Source organism: Lethenteron reissneri, chromosome 72, assembly GCF_015708825.2.
Source record: "Lethenteron reissneri isolate LAM-NWPU_2019-01 chromosome 72, ASM1570882v1, whole genome shotgun sequence".
Lineage (NCBI taxonomy): Eukaryota > Metazoa > Chordata > Hyperoartia > Petromyzontiformes > Petromyzontidae > Lethenteron > Lethenteron reissneri.
In genome coordinates, this window is record NC_083850.1 from 6,387,832 (window position 1) to 6,401,803 (window position 13,972).

General features: G+C 43.2%; 1 pseudogene; it reads left to right on the forward strand.

Annotated features, from left to right (window-relative positions):
* Positions 1–13,972, forward strand: part of LOC133361354 (zinc finger protein 709-like) — a 139,798-nt pseudogene that overhangs the window by 4,447 nt on the left and 121,379 nt on the right.

Below are 13,972 nucleotides of genomic sequence, written 5' to 3' on the forward strand. Positions count from 1 at the left end.
TTTACGAGTTGGCTCTTTGGGGCTCTATGATGTGTATAGTTGAAGGTGCTAGGTATTGTCTTCTTCTAACAGCTACTAACGTTAGTGTATTGTCTGTTTTTAGGATTTGTACATTGTTGTTATTCTTAATTCTCAGCTCAGACATGATCATCACAATCATTTCCAAAGACGTGTGGGGTCCTGCGAGAGCAGGTCCCGACTACAAACAGCTGGGCAGCAGAATCGGAAGTAGCTGCGTCGCCCTAGAAATGTGATGTTGCTGCTGCTGTTGTTGCTGCTGTAGTTGCTTCTGTTGCTGTAATAAACGCAGGGATGTGGTGTTCCGTGATGGGATGACGCCTTTGATTAAAGCCTCTGAACAAACTCACCCGATTGACGCCCTTGATCGTCGCATTTGATCAACTTTGATATTGTATACTCTCACATGTTAAGCTCTATCATAGTGAAACATAATATTACAACCTATGAACTACAATCTATCCATTGTAACGCTGTAAAAATTAACCCGTAAAAACAAAGTTTTTTACTATAAATCCTTTATATGCGTGGTGGCTAGAGTCCTCTCGTCCTCTGGCTTGAGATTGCTGCCACCTAGGGGTCAGATGATTGCCTGCCACCATTAAGCAATTGGTAATTAAATATAATTTATTTTTTCCTTAAAAGTGTACAATTTAGGAAAAAAAAATTCACGAAAATAAATTGTCATGCACAATGCGTCTGTGTGCAAAATGTCAGCTCGATTGGATCACGGGAAGTGGGTAAAAGAACGACGGAAATATTTGCACGGTCGTAAGCGCACAAGCAAGCAAGCGCGCAAGCAAGCAAGCAAGCAAGTGAACTTAATATAAAGGATTTAAAAAGAATATAACCTATTGGGTTTCACTCCCTCGTCGAGAAGGCCGCTCTCTTCCTTTTCTAAAGTTACATGCTAATTTCTCTGCATTCACTTCAAATCGAGGACAATGTTTTTTCATTTATTCAAAATAAGCGCACAATTACACACTGAGATGCACTTACATATTCATGCATGAAGCACAATGGGCACATTGCTCTTCGGTATGTTAATAGACATGCGGATTGTGCCTTCCAAAATTAACAATCGAATGCAAATATCCTGAAAGACAAAGGATTGGATCCTAGGGGGGGAGTTATAAGGCGACTCAGAAGCAGAGTTCAAAGCTATACAGAACAAAAAAAAGCCTAAAAAAAGAACAACAATGGACAAATCCTAAAAAACAGTCATCACACGCATGTTAGTAGCTGTTAGAAGAAGACAACACCTAGCACCTTCAACTATACACATTATACAGCCTCAAAGAACCAACTCGTAAATGGTGCGGTATATGACAGCCTTCGAATTTCTTACTTTCGTTCTCGATTAATGAAAACATTCTTGGCAAATGCTATCGCTTTCACTCGTGATTTAACTCCTAATTATTGGTTTCATTTTTCAAAAACCAACAAAATAGATGTGATGTCCTCAATTATTCCAAGCTGCACAATTCACGGTTGCAGACTGCTTTGAACAGCCAAATGTTATCACAGTCAACAATTCGGACCACAGCAGGAAACTCAATTCGAGCATCTGCGAAGCAACGATATGAGAGGGCTAAGACCTGCAAGTTTATTTGAGTGTTGACGTTATTTTAGCTATATAGTTAAGTACATGTATGTGATAAGAATTCGTCGACATGGCAGGTGTCTTGTTCTCCTTAAATCAACCAAAATTACGACAATTTTTTTCGTAAATGAGTGTGAGCTAATTCTTCGGTAGTATTCGCTAAACACCGATGGCACTAACCTACACTAAGTTATGTTTAAACAAAGTAAACTTTAGTCGCTCAAATCTCAACACAGATAGGATCATCTCAATTATTTCCATAGACGTGTGGGGTCCCACGAGAGCAGAGCCGGCGTGCAAACAGCCGGGCAGCAGTTGGAGCAGAAGCAGAAGTCGCTGCTTTGCCATCGAACGGTTTCGTAGCTGCTGTAGTTGCTTCTGTTACTGTTATATACGCAGCATGGTGGTGTCCCCGTGATGGGATAACGTCTTTGATCAAAAACTATGATCGAACCTACCAGACCAACGCCATCGATCGACGTCTTGGATATACTCTCACATTGTAAACTCTCACATTGTAAATTCTCACACTGTGAACTTTAACATTATGAACTTCAACAATGGTAACTTAAAAACATTCACATATACATTTGAAGAATCTACAAATTACTGAAACTAGTGTTATAGTAAACTCTAAAGTTGTGAACTCTAGCAATATAACCTATGAGCTATACATTATAACGCTATACAATAACATTATTAACTAGTGTTATAGATTAGAACAACCTACCGTGAAGTGTGATATTCGAATCGCATTCGTATTATTCGAATCACTCCGTGGTCCTCTTCGAATCACACTACGGTCGTAAGTATGTAACATGTATGTATGTAACATGGTATATGTATGCATGTACCATGTATGTATGTAACATGTATGTATGTAATATGGACGTGCGAACCAAGGGTGTGATATGTGAAACGGAAGGTGCAGGATCAGGATGGGACAACAACAGCAGCAACTGCAGCAGCAGCAACTGCAGCAGTAACTGCAGCAGCAGCAACTGCAGCAGCAACTGCAACTGCAGCAGCAGCAACTGTAGCAACTGCAGCAACTACAACAGCAGCAACTGCAGCAGCAGCAACTGCAGCAGCAACAGCAACTGCAGCAGCAACTGTAGCAACTTCAGCAACTGCAGCAGCAGCAACTGCAGCAGCAGCAACTGCAGCAGCAGCAGCAACTGCAGCAGCAGCATCACCTTCAGAGATGCTGCGTCCCGCGGCACCATCCAGGCGAAGAAATGAAGAGCAGAGCCCGAATCCCGCCACCCGAACATCAGCAGCTGTTGATAGCGTTATTCTAATAGGACCACGTTATTATTATTATTATACTCATTTTGATGCTATTCTAAACCGAGCACCTCCCAGTTTGCATTTACGTCTCCCAATGCGCATCTACATATAACATACATTCTAGCTCAGTGTAATTATAATACTACCATAGTGTTATTCTAATAATTTTCCTCCGATTCCTAATCCTGCACGCCCCAGTTCGCATATCCGACCCCCGGTTCGCAAGTCCAAATGGCATGCATACACATTACATACATACGAGCACAGTTCACATGCCCGTACACTATTATACAAATGTAGAGAAGTTCCCAGGACGCACTCGGAGACGAATGTGAGGTTTAAGATCTTTCGCCGAGGGTTTATTAAAGTTATTGACATACACCAGGTGTACCAACTTCCCAGGTGTGAGGGGTGCCGGGCTCGGTCCCACTGGTGCCCCCGACACAGTCGGCTGCCCCGTGCTGCCTCCTCTGCGCCGGCCGTGGGCTCAGCCAACACGGCCGGCCGAGGAGCGCAGCCACCTCCAGCCCTGGCGCTGCGCTCTGTCCTATCCCGACTCCCTTGCCCCTGGCTCCCCGTTCCACCTGACTCCGAGCCCCGACGTCAGCATGGACACCGATGACGACACGGGCTCTACTTTCTGCAAGCCGCTAATGAACAGAACACGGGGCGGTGGATACACGTGCTTCCATGGGCGGTCGGGGACAGGGCATGGTTGTTTGCCCACAGGTGCCACCGGATATATCCCCCAAGTTGCTCCGTCAATTGACAGGTGAAACGGCCGCAGTGTGTACGAATGTAGCTAGGGCGCCGACGTTGGTTTGTCCACCCGTCCAGCCTCAAAACTTATGTCCGTCCCCACCGAGACAGCTCATCCCCATGTCCAGTACAGCCCAAGTCTGGTGTGTCCGACGTGGTGTGGCGTTCGGCAACGGAAACCGTACTTCAAAGGGAATGTGTTGTGGCGCCCACAGTTTGCTAGCCCCTGAGGCCCGGGGTGCCTCAAGGATCGCCCACGTGCGAGGAATCGGTGCCTGGAGCCCGGTCATGTTTCTCAAAAGAAGCCAGGGACCTGCCTAACCCTTCAAGGCTGTGGTGCGAACCCTTGACGCCCCGAAAGGCACAAGATTCCACCATGGGCGAGGGACCGGCGTCGAGAACCAGGTCAAAATGCGCAAGGTTGCGCTTATAGGATCCAAGCCCAACACACGGACAATTGAAGGGTCCAGTTGAACAACGTGGAAGCGTGTTAGGATTGTTGTTGTGGTTATTGTGTTGTTTTCTTGTTGTTGACAGGTGAGTGTGGTCACACCGGTTACCCCTTACAGTTGAGTGTTAAATGTTGATGCAGCTGCTGCCCTGACGCACGTGGTGTCTAAAAACTGTTGCTGATGTAAAGACAGTGCATCTACTAAGGGACAAGCGGTGACAATAGGATAGAGAGAGTTCAAGAAGGGAAGGCGGGACAACAATACAAACTAGTGTTATTGTAAACTATGAGCGATACATTATAACGCTATAAAATAACATCATAAACTAGTGTTACAGATCAGAACACCGTACATTGAAGTGTGATATAATGACGACGACGAGACAGCAACCAGCCAACACAGCCCCAAACCTCGTTCCTCCCCCTCTCTCATTCTCGGCGTGAACCTCCGCCCACACTTGGTCTCGCCTTCCCTTCTCGAACTCTCTCTATCTTGATGTCACCACTTGTCCCTTAGTTGACGCACTGTCTTTACATCACCCACCTCTATGACCTCTACCTGACCCCACCATGGGCGGAGCAACTTGGGGGACATACAGATGTGTATGTAAATTATCTGTGCAATCGAACCGGGGGTCGGATATGTGAACTGTGGGGGGTACAGGGCAAGAATCGCATTCAAATTTTAGAATAACAATATGGTCGTATTAGCATTTTAATAGGCTTTAATGTATGTTACGTGCAAATGCAAATCGTTAGTCATAAATGCGAGGGAGGGGTTAAGAGGTGCACGTTTAATCTAGTGTTAACATTTATTTTAGCATCATATTTAAGGACACTGTTGTTGATAAGAATTCGTCTGGACATGGCACGTGCCTTGTTCTACTCGATCAACCAAAATTAGTACAATGTCGGTCATACAGGAGTGTGATTTCATTCATGAGTAGTATTCACACAGCCCCGATGACACTAACCTACCTAAAGTTATGGTTAAACAAAGTAATCTTGAGTGACTTAATTCTCAGCTCAGACATGATCATCGCAATCATTTCCAAAGTCGTGTGGGGTCCCACGAAACAGGGCACGTCCACAAACTCTCAAATTGTAAACTCACATTGTATACTCTAACATTATAAACTCTAACAATGTAACCTTCAAACTATGAGCTATACATTGTAACGCTTTAAAATAACACTACAAACTAGTGTTATAGTAAACTATAATGTTGTGAACTCTAACAATATAAGCTATGAGCGATACATTATAACGCTATAAAATAACATAATAAACTAGTGTTACAGATTAGAACACCGTACAACCTCCGCCCACACTTGGTCTCGCCTTCCCTTCTCGAACTCTCTCTATCATGTTGTCACCACTTGTCCCTTAGTTGACGCACTGTCTTTACATCACCCACCTCTATGACCTCTACCTGACCCCGCCATGGGCGGAGCAACTTGGGGGATTTTCCCGGTGGCACCTGTGGGCAATACAACCATGCCCTGTCCCCCACTGCCCATGGAAGCACGTGTTCCCGCCGCCCCGAGTTCTTTTCATGAGCGAATTGCGCTCTGGTGGGGAAAGGTCCTGGTTATGAATCGTTTCGCAACGTTCAGGTCCAGAATACCGAAGTCTACCGGGAATCACCTGTACTTAAAAACATGTAAACTGATAACACTATAAACAATAACACTAACATTAAACGACAATAAAAATATCAACTGGTTTTATAATTTATAGCACCATAAACGGAGGTACGGATTTAAATCTCATTAGAAGTATTAAAATCGCACTCTACACATATGTATGTAAATGATCTGTTCGATCGAACCGGGGGTCGGATGTGAACTGTGGGGGGTACAGGGCAAGAATCGCATTCAAATTTTAGAATAACAATATGGTCGTATTAGCATTTTACTGTGCTTGAATGTATGTTACATGCAAATGCAAATCGTTAGTCGTAAATGCGAGGGAGGGGTTAAGAGTTGCACGTTTAATCCAGTGCTAACATTTATTTTAGCATCATATTTAAGGACACTGTTGTTGATAAGAATTCGTCTGGACATGGCACGTGCCTTGTTCTACTCGATCAACCAAAATTAGAACAATGTCGGTCATACAGGAATATGATTTCATTCATGAGTAGTATTCACAGAGCCCCGATGACACTAACCTACCTAAAGTTATGGTTAAACAAAGTAATCTTGAGTGACTTAATTCTCAGCTCAGACATGATCATCGCAATCATTTCCAAAGACGTGTGGGGTCCTGCGAGAGCAGGTCCCCACTCGGAATCGGAAGTAGCTGCGTCGCCCTCGAAATGTGATGTTGCTGCTGTTGTTGTCGCTGCTGTTGTTTCTGCTGTAGTTGCTTCTGTTGCTGTAATAAACGCAGGGAGGTGTTGTTCCGTGATGGGATGACGCCTTTGATTAAAGCCTCTGATCAAACTCACCCGATTGACGCCCTTGATTGTCGCGTTTGATCAACTCTGATATTGTATACTCTCACATGCTAAGCTCTATCATAGTGAAACGTAATATTATAACCTATGAACTACAACCTATCCATTGTAACGCTGTAAAATAATATTACCTATTGGGTTTCACTTCCTCGTCGAGAAGGCCGCTCTCTTCCTTTTCTAAAGTTATATGCTAATTTCTCTGCATTCACTTTAAATCGAGGACAAAGTTTTTCCATTTATTCAAAATAAGCGCACAATTACACACTGAGATGCACTTACATATTAATGCATGAAGCACAATGGACACATTACTCTTCGGTATGTTAATAGACATGCGGATTGTACCTTCCAAAATTAACAATCGAATGCAAATATCCTGAAAGACAAAGGATTGGATCCTAGGGGGGGAGTTATAAGGCGGCTCAGAAGCAGAGCTCAATGCCATTTCGAGAGGGAACTTGATGAGGTTGGACGCTCGACTCGTCGCTCTGCTGATCGCCCTTCAACCGCGAGACAACGCAGCCTGGCGAGCACAATTGCTGTGTTGACAGTTAGGCGACTTTGCGTCGGGAGAGTTCGTGGCGACATCTTCAGACGGGTTCCAGACATCGATATACCGTGAATCTCCAAGTAAGTGTCTATTTTCGCGGATAAACTCGTTCTTGTTTTAGCAGTTAACAAAATCCAAAACTCAACGCTAAACATCCTTGCCGATAGCGTACTTTTGACTCATTAACACCGCTGCTGTTACTACGCTCACATGGAGCAGAGACGCTCTCCACAGCCCCACGCACACGGGGGCAAGAAGCCATTCAATTGCTCTGTGTGTGGAAAGACATTTGCACATTCATCACATCTTCAGAGTCACCAGAGAACACACACTGGCGAGAAGCAATTCCCGTGCTCTGTGTGTGGGAAGGCATTTGCACGGTCATCAACTCTTCAGAGTCACCAGAAAACACACACGGGCGAGAAGCCATTCCTGTGCCCTGTATGTGGGAAGATATTTGCACAGGCATCAACTCTTCAAACTCATCAGAGAACACACACGGGCGAGAAGCCATTCCTTTGCTCTGTGTGTGGGCAGACATTTTCACGGTCATCAACTCTTAATAATCATAAGAAAACACACTTGGGCGAGAGGCCATTCCTGTGCCCTGTATGTGGGAAGACATTTGCGCAGGCATCAACTCTTCAAACTCATCAGAGAACACACACGGGCGAGAAGCCATTCCTTTGCTCTGTGTGTGGGAAGACATTTGCACAGTCGTCAACTCTTCAAACTCATCAGAGAACACACACGGGCGAGAAGCCATTCTTGTGCCCTGTGTGTGGGAAGGCATTTGCACACTCGTCAACCATGAACAGGCATCAGCAGGTCCACAATCATAGTAAACTGAAATCAAAAGCTGAAATTCAAGGTGCTACAATGAGTCCTGAAGAAGTTTCCACCTTCGATCCCATGCAGTTGGATCCCGAGAGATGGCTGGATGTAATGGAGTGGCTCGAGGATCACACCGAGAGCTCGGGGTGACTGAAATATAATGTTGCATGCGGTTATACCTATTAAGCTGTCTTGAGTACTTGTGTGTTTAACTCTGACCCTTTAGTTTTACAGTTCGTTTGAGAGTTTCTTGACGCGCAGGTGGTGAGTTTTGATGTTGGCGGATTACTTGGTGAAGTGGTGTGATGAGCAGTGGTTGTGAGATGGTTAAATTCCAGACAATATTGTAGTGTTTAAGTCTTCCTGTTGAGCTAAAGTTGGAATGCATCTGTAGTTAGATCTTTACGCAACATTTTAAACGAGTTCTTTTTCAAGTATAAAGCTGTTTTTTGCTGGTAATAATCGACTTTAGGATGTACATTGATGACGCGTTCGTTGGATATTTGGCCTTGACTTCAACATAGAGGCACAGTGAACAAATGTGGTGAACTAATAAGGAAATCAATGGGAATGATATTTTAACGCTTTGGTATTCCTGGAACGGATATGGTTTGCATTGTACTGTAACTGTTTGAACATAAGACTTAATACATATGCGGTTGGAGTTTTAACATAAAAATGATTGCAGATTAATAAAAACGTATTTTAACAAATGTTTGTCCGTTTATTTATTTTACAATGTTCATAGCAAAAACGTGTTTTAAGCGAGTTTCAGGTGGAGGATCTTCGTCACACAAATCTGCCCTTAACCGGCAGCATCTTGGCTGTCTCTCCATTACCATGTGTCCCTGGAGGGGAAAGGTCCCCATTAGAAATCTATTCGCAACGTTACGGTCCCTAATCATCAAGTATGACATGTGAACTGTAACACTATCAACGATAACTAAAATCATTAAAATACTATAATCTATTAACTAGTTTCATCATTTATAACACCAAAAACAGAGGTACGGTATTATTAGTTTTGAGCAACATAAACGGAGGTTCGTGATTATAATCGCATAATAATAATTATAATCGCACTGTGATAATGTTAGAATCACACTTTGGCCATATGCATGTTAAGTGAATGCGAACCGGGGGTAGGATATTCAAGATTTGTATCTCATTACAATTATTAAAATCCCACTGTAGTCGTATTAGAATCAAACTGTCCACTGTTGGATGAATGTAATGTTAATTGAATCGAATAGCTATATATGGTGTGTATAACAATCACATATTATACCATAATTACATTTCATATGATTTGAAAAACATACGTTCATTTAAAAAAACTGAGAATTTCGTCGACCTTGTGGGGAGATGGAGCGCGGTGGATCGGATCGTCTCCGCTGCTGTCGACGGGGCCAAGGAAAGAATGTTTAACTCCAGTCACAGCGCCTTACCCAAACTACATCTCCCCGACAATATTTGAGGACGCGATTGAAGGTAACAATTCGTCACGAAAAGGCATGATTACAATGTATATTCTTAGGTTTTTTTTTCACGTCGGTAAAACCTAAGAATATGAATCCTTGCAGTCACGAAAGCTTCAAATCTAGAAATGATTACAATGTCTTTCATAAAGGAGTATGAGTTCATTCATGAGTAGTATTCGCTAAGCCCAGATGGCACTAACCTGCACTCAGTTATGTTTAAACAAAGTAAACATTAGTCGCTCAAATCTCAGCTCATTCATGGTCATTGCAATTATTTCCAAATCCGTGTGGGGTTCCACGAGGACAGGGCACGGCCAAAAACGCTCACATTATAAACTCTAACAATATAACTGTTGTAGCTATACATTGTAACGCTATAACAATAACACTGTAAACTAATTTTATAGTAAAATCTAATGTTGTGAACTCTAACAATAAAACCTATGAGCTCTACATTTTAATGCAAAAAATTGCATTATAAGCTAGTGTTATAGATTGGAACACCATACATTGTGTGATATTGGAATAACATTCGAATATTTAGAATTACTTCGTGGTCCTCTGCGAATCACACTATGCTCGTAAGTACGTTACATGTCTGTATGTAATATGTATGTATGTAATATGTCTGTATGTAATATGTATGTATGTAATATGTATGTATGTAATATGGACGTGCGAACCAAGGGTGGGATCTGTGAAACGGAAGGTGCAGGATCAGGATCTGATACATTTTTTGTCGTACCATAATTACACTGCTCAAATCTACGTTATATGTAAATACGCATCAGAAGACCAAAATGTGGCCTGCGAGGTGCCAGGTTTAGAATCGCATAAAATTATTAGAATCACACCATCATCGTATTAGAATCAAGTTGCCCACTGATTGATGAATGTTCCATCTCAATGGCATCGAATAGCAATACACAAGTATGGAAATATATAAATAATTGAACAAACCCACTTTGAGCTCGTGAGATTATGAATCGTTACAATTGTAATGACTCCAGACTCAGACTGTAGAGGGTTATTTTGTTTAGCCTTTACCACTGCTTAGGACGCCGGAATTACGATACAGCAACGACAACGACGATCCACCAAAACAGCCCCGAACCTCGTAATAGGTTTTTACCCTTTTAAACTGGTACAAAAGTTTAAAAGGGTAAAAACCTACTATATTTTGCCACTGGTAAAAGAGATCTCATAGTGAGAGCCCCGAACCTCGTTCCTCCCACCCTCTTATTCTCGGTGTGAATTCCCCCTCACCCTTTGTCCCACCTTCCTTTCTTGACCTCTATCTTATTGCCACCGCTTGTCCCTTAGTAGATGCACTGTCTTTACATCAACAATATGTTTTAGAAGCCACGTGCGTCAGGGCAGCAGATGTAGCAAAATTTCCCAAACCTAACACTCAACTGTAAGGTGTAAGCGGTGTGACCACACTCACCCGTCAACAACAAGAAACAACACAATAACCACAACAACAATCCTAACACGCTTCCACGTTGTTCAACTGGACCCTTCAATTGTCCGTGTGTTGGGCTTGGATCCTACGAGCGCAACCTTGCGCATTTTACCTGGTTCTCGACGCCGGTCCCTCGCCCATGGTGGAATCTTGTGCCTTTCGGGGCGTCAAGGGTTCGCACCACAGCCTTGAAGGGTTAGGCAGGTCCCTGGCTTCTTTTGAGAAACATGACCAGGCTCCAGGCACCGATTCCTCACACGTGGGGGATCCTTGAGGCACCCCGGGCACCAGGGGCTAGCAAACTGTGAGCGGCACAACACATTTCCTTTGGAGTACGGTTTCCGTTGCCAATCACCCCACCACGTTGGACACACCAGACTTGGGCTGTACAGGACATGGGGATGAGCTGTCTGGGTGGGGACGGACATAAGTCTTGAGGCGGGATGGGTGGACGAACCAACTGCGACGCCCTATCTACATTCGTACACACTTAGGCCGTTTCACCTCTATGACTTCAGCTGTTTCATTATAAACGAAATCACTCAACATTAAATGACTATAAACTGGTTTTCTAATTCATAACACCATAAACGGAGGTACGGTATTCAAATCTAATTAGAAGTATTATAACCACACTGCTCATATGTATCTAAAGCGAACGTTCCGTCGAACCGGGGGTTGGATATGCGAACTGTGGGGAGTGCAGGGTTAGAATCGAATTCAAATTCCTAGAATAACAATATTGTCGTATTAGCATTTTACTGTGCTTGACTGCATGTTACGTGTAAATGCAAATTGTTAGTCGTAAATGCGAGGCAGGAGTTAAGAGGTGCATGTTAATCCAGTGTTAACGTTTATTTTAGCATCATATTTAAGGACAATATTGGAAATAAAAGTTCGTCTGGACATGGCACGTGCCTTGTTCGTCTCGATCAACCAAAATTAGTACAATGTCGGTCATAAAGGAGTGCGAGTTATTTCATGAGCAGTATTCGCTGAGCCCCAGACACTAACCTACACACAGTTATTGTTAAACAAAGTAACGTTTAGTCACTTAATTCTCAGCTCAGACATGATCATCGCATTCATTTCCAAAGATGTGTGGGGTCCCGCGAGAGCAGGGCCTGGCTACAAATAGCCGAGCAGCAGAAACAGCAGAATCAGAAGTAGTTGCGTCGCCCTCAAAATGTGTTGTTGCTGCTGTTATTGTTGCTGCTGTAGTTACTTCTGTTGCTGTTATGTATTGGGTGGTGGCTCATTTACTCATCACCACCCGTAATCATCAGCATCAACACCCATTATCATCACCAATCAACATTATCACTATCAACTCACCATCACCAACCATTGCCACCACCACCACCCAACCATCACAACCAACATTGATCATAACCACCACCAATCATCCATCATCATCAACACCCATAATCACAACAACCCATCATCATCACCACCCATAACCATCACCACCCATCATCATAACCTCACCAATCATTACCACCACCCATGATCATTACCACCCATCATAATCACTACACGTTATCATCACCAACCATCATCATTACCACACTTCATAATCACCACCCATCATCATCATCACCACCATCCATTATCAAGATACATCATCATCATCACCACCCATCATAAATAAACAAACACAAACAGCTCCAAACATAGATATGTAACCTGACACAGACATAGATAACAGACACACACAAATAAACAATCTCATTAACAACTTAATAATAAAAAGCCCATATTACCACTGCCAGGATAGGTGCACACAGACAAATCCTTTACACAATAACAATTTACATGGAACTCAAATTCACACTTAGTACAACCACCTCACTCACTTAAATATAACTACAGATCAAAAACTCTAATAAAAACCTGAATTTAAAAGTAAATAAACCAATGGGATGGTGTTTATACGCTTGAAATGTAATGAATGAAATGCAAGTTAATAATTCCAAGTAAACAAAAAATAACTACGAACAAATATGAAGCCTGAGGCCTAGGTATATGCCAGGCCTGATGGCCAGGCATCGCTTCAGTCCTCGCCGCAGTAACGGCGACATCAAAGACAGCACAAAGCGAGGGGGCAAATGTTTAATGTCGAACCGAGGGCTTCTGCTGTTTCCGGTGACGCACACCACCCGCACTGCACCACGTGGTGCGCCCGCCAAGCGCGTGGGGGCGGAGCCTCGCTGTAGTGACGTCACCTCTGCTACGTCATAGCCACGCCTCCACCCGCAGTCGAGAGGAATGCGCACGAGTGAGCAGCAGCAGAAGAAGCCTTTGCAGAGCGAATCCTCACCGAGGTGAGCGTCCCTATGGGAACCTCATTTGCCAGTAAAAATATGATAATTGTTTTTTTACCCTTCCATCTGGCAACAAAACTGACACCTTTTTACAGTGCTCCTTTTGGCGTCATCAGGTCCAACCCATGTGAGACTAGGCTCTAAGGAAAGCTGTCTCGGGTGTGGACCAATCAACTTCAAGGACAGTGCACATTATCAGAGTTATGTTCTTTTGTTTGTATTATGACTGCAGGTATTGCGGTCTATGCAAACATGACTCCTTGTAAAAAGGTGTCAGTTTTGTTGCCAGATAGAAGGGTAAAAAAACAATTATCGTGAGCGTCCCTGTTGACGATGTGTGTTGTTTATTTTTATTGCACGTTTTGACTACAAACTAAAGCTTCATTATTTTTGTGTATGTTGCTATTTGGATTTTCTGCAACCAAATTAGGACTATTAGTTAGATTACTTGGCATGCTCTGATATGTTGCTGTTACTGTCATTGTTTAGACCCAAAGCAAGTTAACATTTAAAACGTTCATAACTAACCTGTTTAAATCTCATATAATATGATTAACATGTCTATAATTATTGTGTTCTGATTGCCTGCATAATTGTGCCCTGCATTACATGTATTGAATGTTATCCAACACGTGGGAGGAGTCTACCTTTTAGTTCAGACCCGAGCTGCTGCCATAGATGTCTCCTATCTGTGATGTCACAGCCACATGGGCTGTATCTCTGACATCAAGTGACC